The following is a 9,536-nucleotide window of genomic DNA, read 5'->3' as shown; positions in this document are numbered from 1 at the left end:
ACACAAAATACTATTCATCATCACCTTGTTTCGCTCATAACTTGAGCTACAGAGCTCTGATTAGCGTGTCATTTATGGCCACGCGAAGCTCTCTCTGAGTTCGTCATTTCTATCTAAACAAAGTATGTAAGAACTCAAAATCTATGCTCCAGTTCTTTGCCCTAACAGTTTCGCATTTTTGGGTTTTGTTTTTGAATAGATTTTGTGATTTTGGTTGTTAATGGGTGATCTAGCATTGAAATATTGTTGGATTTTTCCCCTAACACTATTGGATAAGGTAAGTCTCTTCAAAATCCTTGTAGTTCGATATTTTGGTTACCCTAGTGTTGATTTTGGTACATTATATGGTATTAGATTGAGCTTTGGTGATTATTGGAGTTGTTTTGGCTACTTGGAGTCTTGAGATTGAGTTTGAAGCTTTTGGATTAAGCTTGGTGGCCTTGTTTCGGTGTTTTATGCGTGTTGAGAATCGGCCAAGGTATGGTTTTGATTTTCTTTAGGTAATATGTAATGTTTTGTGAAATATAGGCTAGTGGACCTTAGGATAGTATTGAATTGATAATGGTTGTTAATAAATGTTGTTGATTTATGATGATTGTTGAGAATATTGATGATGATAACGGGTATTGAATATAATTGTTGATGTTGATGACGTTGGGTGGTGATTGTGGGTTTAATGATGATTGAATTGAGGAATGAGAATTATGATGGATTGGGTGAATGATTGATGATGCTTTGTGATGTTTATGTTGAAAGAATATAAGAAAATTTGTGAGGATTGAATGGTTTTGATAACTATATGATTGAGAAATGGTTGGAGAGTGCTTATCATAAATGTTTGGGTAGTTTTGAGTATGTTTAGGTTGATTTGGGTTGAAGTTTTGGAAAACTAGAGAACCTTGTCAACTTGGTAAAAACCTTGTTTTTGATGAATTTTGACGAAGCATAACTTGGCCTCTGAACCCTCAATTTTGGTAAAAATTCCCGTTTTATTGAAAACTTATTTTTCTTCATTCCAATGGTTCCTTTAGCTTTCTAAACTTCCTTAACTTCTATTTAAGACTTATAACTAGTGGTTAGGTCTTGAGACTATTGAGGTTGAGTTAGATGACTTAAGATTAGATCTTTCTGTTAAAGAGTTTAGAGATGGAGACTTAGGTTTAGGAAGTTCTGCTGATGGAATAACTTCAGTGTCTTGACGGAGAGTTGAGGTGACAATGAATTGAGATATATGAATGATTGTGGTGGATGGAATTGATGAGATGAGTATTAATGGACTTGTGCTATGAGCAGTGATCACTGACACTGAGTTATATACTATTGATATGCTGAGATTTGGTAAGTCGCTATGCGCCTGACAAGGACAGTGGTTAATCCCACTTATCGAGGTAGCGTAGGAGCCATTGCAGTCTCCCGCCTACGTTCAGATGTGAGGGTAGTGCGCAGAATCGTGATCATTCTTTCCTTGGTAACGGCGCTAAAAACTCAATATGCACGTTCATAATATTAGCTCTTTATCACAACTTCGCACAACTAACCAGCAAATGCACTGGGTCATCCAAGTAATAAACCTTACGTGAGTAAGGGTCGATCCCACGGAGATTGTCGGCTTGAAGCAAGCTATGGTCACCTTGTAAATCTCAGTCAGGCGGATTCAAATGGTTATAGAGAATTGATAATTAAAACATAATTAAAATATAAACTAAGATAGAGATACTTATGTAGTTCATTGGTGAGAGTTTCAGATAAGCATGTAGAGATGCTTTCGTTCCTCCTGAGCCTCTTCTTTCCTGCTGTCTTCATGCAATCATTCATACTCCTTTCTATGGCAAGCTTTATGTTAGGCATCACCGTTGTCAATGGCTACATCCTGTCCTCTCAGTGAAAATGGTCTAATGCGTTGTCACTGCATGGCTAATCATCTGTCGGTTCTTGATCATACTGGAATAGGATTTACTATCCTTTTGCGTCTGTCACTACGCCCAGCACTCGCGAGTTTGAAGCTCGTCACAGCCATCCCTTCCCGGATCCTACTCGGAATACCACAGACAAGGTTTAGACTTTCCGGATCTCAAGAATGGCCGTCCATGGATTTTAACTTATACCACGAAGACTCTGATTAAGGAATCCCAAAGATACTCATTCAATCTAAGGTAGAACGGAAGTGGTTGTCAGGCACGCGTTCATAGGTTGGGAATGATGATGAGTGTCACGATCATCATATTCATATTGAGGTGCGAATGAATATCTCAGAATCGGAATAAGCTTGAATTGAATAGAAAAATAACAGTACTTTGTATTAATTCATGAGGAACAGCAGAGCTCCACACCTTAATCTATGGTGTGTAGAAACTCTACCATTGAAAATACATAAGAACAAGGTCTAGGCATGGCCGAATGGCCAGCCTCCAAAACGTGATCAAAGGATAATCCAAAGATGTAAATACAATAGTAAAAAGTCCTATTTAAACTAAAACTAGTTACTAGGGTTACAGAAATAAGTAAATGATGCAGAAATCTACTTCCGGGACCCACTTGGTGTGTGCTTGGACTGAGCATGAAGCTTTCACGTGGAGAGGTCATTCTTGGAGTTAAATAACAGTTTATAACCTGTTTCTGGCGTTTAACTCCACTTTGCAACCTGTTTCTGGCGTTTGACTCCAGAATAGGCCAAGGAGCTGGTGTTGAACGCCAGTTTGCATCGTCTAAACTCGGGCAAATATGAACTATTATATATTTCTGGAAAGCCCTAGATGTATACTTTCCAACGCAATTAAGATCATGCCAATTGGAGTTTTGTAGCTCCAGAAAATCTACTTTGAGTGCAGGAAGGTCAGAATCCAACAGCATCTGCAGTCATTCTTCAACCTCTGAATCTGATTTTTGCTCAAGTCCCTCAATTTCAGCCAGAAAATACATGAAATCACAGAAAAATATATAAACTCATAGTAAAGTCTATAAATGTGAATTTTAATTAAAAACTAATAAAAATAGACTAAAAACTAATTAAATTATACTGAAAACTATGTAAAAATAATGCCAAAAAGCGTATAAATTATCCGCTCATCAGAGGGCTGTGGCAGTCTCTCGCTCACATAACCTCTCTTGCCATAAGAGTGAACTCGGGCACTATAACCCAAAAGAGTGGGTTGGGCACTATATTCATAGGGCGCAAGAAAAAGTGCTAGACATTATCCACCAGGAAGCGCCAAAAAGTGAGTTGGACACTATATCCCAGCGTGCACAAAAGTGGGTTGGACACTATATCCCAGGGACGTGGTAAGAAAGGCTACATCGGAAAGGATGTGTCGGGTTGGCAGTTGAACCGACAAATGATATCACGAGCCAAATAGGATAGGCATTCATCATATGCATCTTTTACGTGCTTGTTTGATTTGATTACTTGAGTTATGCCTAATTGAATGACATGCCTACTTGCTCTTTGTTTTACTTGCTGTATATGTATATTACTTGTGCTTTACTTGATTGCATTACCTATATTTTCTGCTGGGATTGAGGAGGCTCGATAGTCAGTGACGATGGGATCGCATGGAGCATAGGTTGGTGAAGGCTGTGGAACAGCGGTGACTAGTATTAGTTAGAAATCTCCTAAGTTATGTTTATAGTTTAAGTTATATATTTCTTTAAGCTTGAATAACTTGTATTAATGTGAAGTTCTAGGATTGTCTTCGGCTTTTCGGATCCTTATATCTTATCTATTGGACATTGTTACCATACTGTAAAAAGCTAGATGGAATGCTTGAACAAGGCCTCTCTTACTGTAACACCCTACAATACAGAGCCTTATGCTTAAGTCATAATTCAGAGATGGCAAGGTATTACGACCTCTAAAACAAAAATTTAGTACGTATAGTAGTATGAATAATTGATTATAGCTAGGAGCCTTTGTAGAAAAAGGGGTAAACAAAAACCGTAACTCGAACGCGCAACACTTCGATCGATAACGTAACGAGCAAAGGATAAGCTAATGCAAGATCATATATATAAGGAGTGTCAAAAACGGGAATATCAAGACTCAAAATCCGGCTGCGAAGATAACCGGTCTGAGCATAATAATATATACATATAATAAAATAAGGAAACCCCAAAGGAAACCCAAAGGGACACAAATACATACAACCTATTCTCCAAAATCCTCTCTAGAAGGAGTCATCACAGTTTGTATTATTTAATGGAGATAAAAGTATCTAAACAAGATATATAAACCAAACAGAGTCCCAAGAACAAAGGATCTTCGCTAATCCAGAAGTCTCCAGCATGCCTCAACGAGAAGCCTCACGTCCTGCATCTGAAAACCACAAAATCCGCATGGGTGAGAACCAGAGGTCCCCAGTACGGTAACAGCTTCCACATATATAATACATAATAATAGAGGAAAGCCGAAGGCAATCCTATAACTTCCTCCAGGTAATATCAAAGCTTATAAACAAGCTAAACCGTAAGTGGCAACTGACTAAAGATCCTTCATTCTAACTAATACTTCCCTTTCCAATTCCTTCAGACCTCCCAACCACCAGCAGGAGTATAATATAGCAAACACAGTTATATCAGACAAGAGATTTACAAATAGGAACAGATAAGGCATTTAGGCAATTAGCAAGTAATATGCAGTCAATAGGCAATCTCAAACAATTCATGTAGTATGCTTATGATGCATGCCTGTCCCTAGTGGCTGATGATATCATCTGTCGGTTATAGAGCCAACCTGACAAGTCCTGGTAGCTAACCATTGGACTGTCCCTCTGTCGTGCATCCCCAACTCGAGTTATACTCATCATAAACTTGATCATAATCATGATCCATATCCATCACCCTCACTGGTGAATATTTATCCATCACCATCACTGGTGAATATTTATGGGGGCGAGCTCATCCGGGCCTTTCACAGTGCCCGGCCACACTTACGACATTGGGTTAACAGAGCTTCGAGTCTCAACCTGGAGCACATGGTGGCTAGCCATTGCTACTACCCAGGGAAACCCTCATCTCCAATGGTGGAAGTGCAAACATACACAATTCAATCAACATCATATATGCATTTATACTTGGCCATAAACATGGCTCCGCCGTAACACGGCAATAATCTAGCCATCCGGCTCACGGTTAAATCCATAACCAGCCAATTCATTAACAATTATGGCCCTTCGGCCCATGGCATAACAAGCACTTCCACCGCCATTCTCCGCATCTCACATAATCATCTTTGATCCTCAATGATCATTCATTTTTCCCTTTGCTTCACTCGCAAGTTACCACAGTCACTAGCCCTTTTTCTCATGCTAGGCATATCATAATGATTTAAGACATAAGTGGTGAGATCGGAGGCTTAGAAGTATGAAATTTGGCTTTTAAAACTCAAAAATCAACTTTGGGATGAAAACAGGGCCACGCATACGCGCACTCCACGCGCACGCGCGGATGGCCTTATAACTCATCTACGCGCAAGCGTCATACGCGCGAACGCGCGGGTTGAAAATTAGCCAAACAACGCGCACGCGTCAGCCATGCGTACGCGTGGGTACTCTTGTGCCCCAGGCACAAAACTGGCACAACTCTGGCACAACTCTCTGGAAAATGGCTGGGCATTGGGTGCAGCACATTCGGCGCGCCCGCGCACATCACGCGCACGCGTGGATGGCGCTTCCTGGAAGAACGGCGCGTACGCGCCAAGTGCGCCTACGCGCGGGGGGTCATTCTGCTAAAAATTTTCTAAGTTAAAAACTGCAGAATTCACAAATTCAACCCCCAATCTTCCGACGGTCATAACTCTCTCATTTTAAATCATTTTTCACCCGTTCTTCAAACGGCATGGACATCCCGGATCCAATTTTATTTCTAAACAGATTTGGCACAAATCAGAGATCCGTAGTCCAAGTTATGTCCTGTCAAAGTATGCCCAAAAACCATGTTTTCATTCAAAATCACAAAGTGCCATTTTCAAAACAAGCCACTTTCAACTCTTTTCAAAATCAATCAAAACATGCCAATTTCAACCCTTCTCTTTGAAATCATTCGAAATGTACCAAAATCAACAACAAGCCATCCTCAACTCACACATTGACATTTTACCAAAATTTCCAAAACTACCTCCAACCATTTTAACACTTCTTAATCAATGGCTAAAGGACAAACACAATCTCATGTCATACATCCTTCTCATCCCAATTTCCAATAATATTAATTCCAAATCAACCATCATTATACATGATCAACATCATACTCACCATCAACATGGTACCACCCATCAAAATTAATTGTATGGGTTTTGTAGAGCTCTCCGCGGTGAACGCGTGGCCACAAACGGAGCGGCAATCGGAGCTCTAGATCAAAAGTTATTGTGGTTTGAAGATCAAGTGAGAGAAAGAACTTGAGAGAGTGTTCTTCCCTCCATAGCCTCCATTTTCAGCGTGTTTAGTGTGTTGTGAGGAGAGAGAGTGCTGAAAACTAGGGTTTTGGTTTAGTTTAGTTGGGCCAAGGGCCCACTTTGGGTCCGGTTGGACCGGTTTGGCCCGTTTGGTCCAATCTTGGTCCGATTTCTATAAAATTGGTACCAAAATTCTCGTCTCAATCTCCTCTATCACATTTAGCCATAAAAATAACATTTTTGGCTTTCTAGAATAAATTCTCATTTATGGGTTAATTAGCCGTTAATTAACTGGGTCTTACATTCTACCCACCTAATTGGGAATTTTGCCCACAAAATTCAAATGCAATTACCTGAGAATAAGTGCGGATAATCCATTCGCATCTCCGACTCAAGTTCCCAAGTGTGTTCCTCAACACCGCCTCGACTCCAAGCCACTTTGACTAATGAAACCTCTTTTCCACGCAGTCGTTTGATACTAGTATCATCAATTCTGACTAGAGCCACTGGAAGCGTCAAATCTTCCCTTAACTGAACCGATTCGGGTTCTAACACATGGCTAGCATCAGGGGTGTACTTCCGAAGCTGCGACGCGTGAAACACGTCGTGCAGGTTCGAAAGATGAGGTGGTAGAGCCACGCGATACGCCATCGGCCCAATCCTCTCCATGATCTGAAATGGACCAATGTATCGAGGATTCAACTTCTTTGCTTTAATCGCTCTACCTATTCCTGTGGTCGGAGTAACCTTAAGGAAAACATGATCTCCTTCCTCAAATTCCAAGGGCTTCCGCCTCTGATCGGCGTAACTCTTTTGGCGACTCTGCGCCGTAAGCATCCTATCTCGGATTTTCTTAACTTGTTCAGTAGTCTCAGCTATCATTTCCGGCCCCAACAAGCCTTTCTCTCCAGTTTCATACCAACATAGCGGAGATTGACATTTCCTCCCATACAATGCCTCATACGGAGCCATTCCGATGCTCATATGGTAACTATTATTGTATGCAAACTCCACTAACGGCATATACCAATCCCAACTTGCCGGTTGATCCAAAACACAAGCTCTCAACATATCCTCTAGTGTTTGGATCGTCCTCTCAGATTGACCATCTGTTTGAGGATGATAAGCTGTACTCAAGCTTAATCGGGTTCCAAAAGCTTTCTGAAATGCACCCCAAAATCTCGAAATGAAACGAGGATCTCTATCAGAGATTATAGTAGCAGGTACACCATGGAGTCTCACAATCTCCTTTATGTATAACCGAGCTAGCTCCTCAAGGGTGTAAGTCATCCGAATGGGCAAAAAGTGAGCTGACTTTGTCAGTCGGTCCACAATCACCCAGATAGCATCAAAACCAGTCCTAGTCCTTGGCAATCCCGACACAAAGTCCATTGCAATACTTTCCCACTTCCATTGCGGAATCTCTAAAGGTTGCAACATCCCGGAAGGTCTTTGATGTTCAATCTTTACCTTTTGACAAGTTAAGCACTTTGAAACATATTCCGCCACATCATTCTTCATACCCGGCCACCAAAACATCGCCTTTAAGTCATGGTACATCTTAGTACTTCCCGGGTGAATGGAGAATCCGCTTTTGTGTGCCTCCTTTAAGATATCTTGCCTCAAAGTACCAACATCCGGCACAATGATCCCACCCTTGAATCTCCATAACCCATCTTTTTCTTCCGACACTCTCCACTGTTTTCCTTGCTCGATAGCCGGTAACACCTTCCATAACGCTTCATCATTTTCATGAGCCTTTAGGAGTTCGGACTTAAAGTCACTTGAGATTTCTAATCGGCTCAAACACAAGGTTCCAGATACTTCTCGAGCACCAATTTTTAGACTCTCGAATCCCTTGAGCAACTTCTCCTCTTGAAGCATCATCCAAGACGCATATAACGACTTCCGACTTAACGCATCCGCCACTACATTTGCCTTTCCCGGATGGTAATTCAACTCAAAGTCGTAGTCTTTCAATAATTCCATCCACCTCCTTTGCCTCATATTAAGCTCTTTCTGATCAAAGAGATATTTCAAGCTCTTGTGATCAGAGAAGACTTGGAACTTAACCCCATAGAGATAATGCCTCCACACCTTCAAGGCAAACACAACCACAGTGAGTTCCAAATCGTGCGTAGGGTAACTAACTTCATGAGGTCTTAACTGTCGTGAGGCATACGCCACCACATTATGATGCTGCATCAGCACGCATCCTAGACCCTTTAGTGAGGCATCACAGTACACCTCAAAAGGTTCGTTCGGCTCAGGTAACACTAACACAGGTGCAGTGGTCAACTTTTTCTTCAATACCTGAAAGCTCTCCTCGCACTCAGGAGTCCAAACAAACGGAGTGTCTTTGCGGGTTAACTTTGTCAATGGCAAGGCTAATTGCGAAAAGCCTTTGATGAACCTTCGGTAATAGCCAGCTAAACCCAGAAAACTCCTTATCTCAGTTACTGTGGTTGGTTTCCTCCAATCCATCACAGCTTCCACCTTAGTTGGATCTACGGCTATTCCCTGCTTACTCACCACGTGACCCAAAAACTTTACCTCACTCTTCCAAAATTCACACTTAGACAGTTTCGCATAGAGTTTCTTCTCCTTTAAAATCTGCAACACGGTCCGCAAGTGTGCCGCATGCTCTTCTTCAGTCTTGGAGTAAATCAGTATGTCGTCAATGAAGACAACAACGAATTTATCCAGAAACGGACGGAATACTCTATTCATGTAATCCATAAACACTGCAGGAGCATTCGTCAACCCAAAAGACATCATAGTATACTCGTAATGACCATAACGAGTCCTGAAAGCGGTCTTAGGGATATCCTCACCCCTCACCCTTATTTGGTGATAACCGGATCGCAAATCGATCTTAGAGAAAACCCCAGCTCCTTGTAACTGATCCATGAGATCATCAATCCTTGGCAATGGGTACTTATTCTTTATGGTGACCTTGTTCAGCTGCCTGTAATCCACACAGAGCCGCATACTTCCATCTTTCTTCTTTACCAGTAACACTGGAGCACCTCACGGGGAAACACTTGGTCGGATAAAGTTCTTACCCAACAATTCCTCTAACTGAGACTTTAGCTCGGCCATCTCTAACGGTGACATCCTATAAGGAGCACTTGAGATTGGTCCCGCCCCA

Source organism: Arachis hypogaea, chromosome 13 (assembly GCF_003086295.3).
Source record: "Arachis hypogaea cultivar Tifrunner chromosome 13, arahy.Tifrunner.gnm2.J5K5, whole genome shotgun sequence".
In the NCBI taxonomy this organism is placed as follows: domain Eukaryota; kingdom Viridiplantae; phylum Streptophyta; class Magnoliopsida; order Fabales; family Fabaceae; genus Arachis; species Arachis hypogaea.
This window is presented reverse-complemented; position numbering follows the sequence as displayed.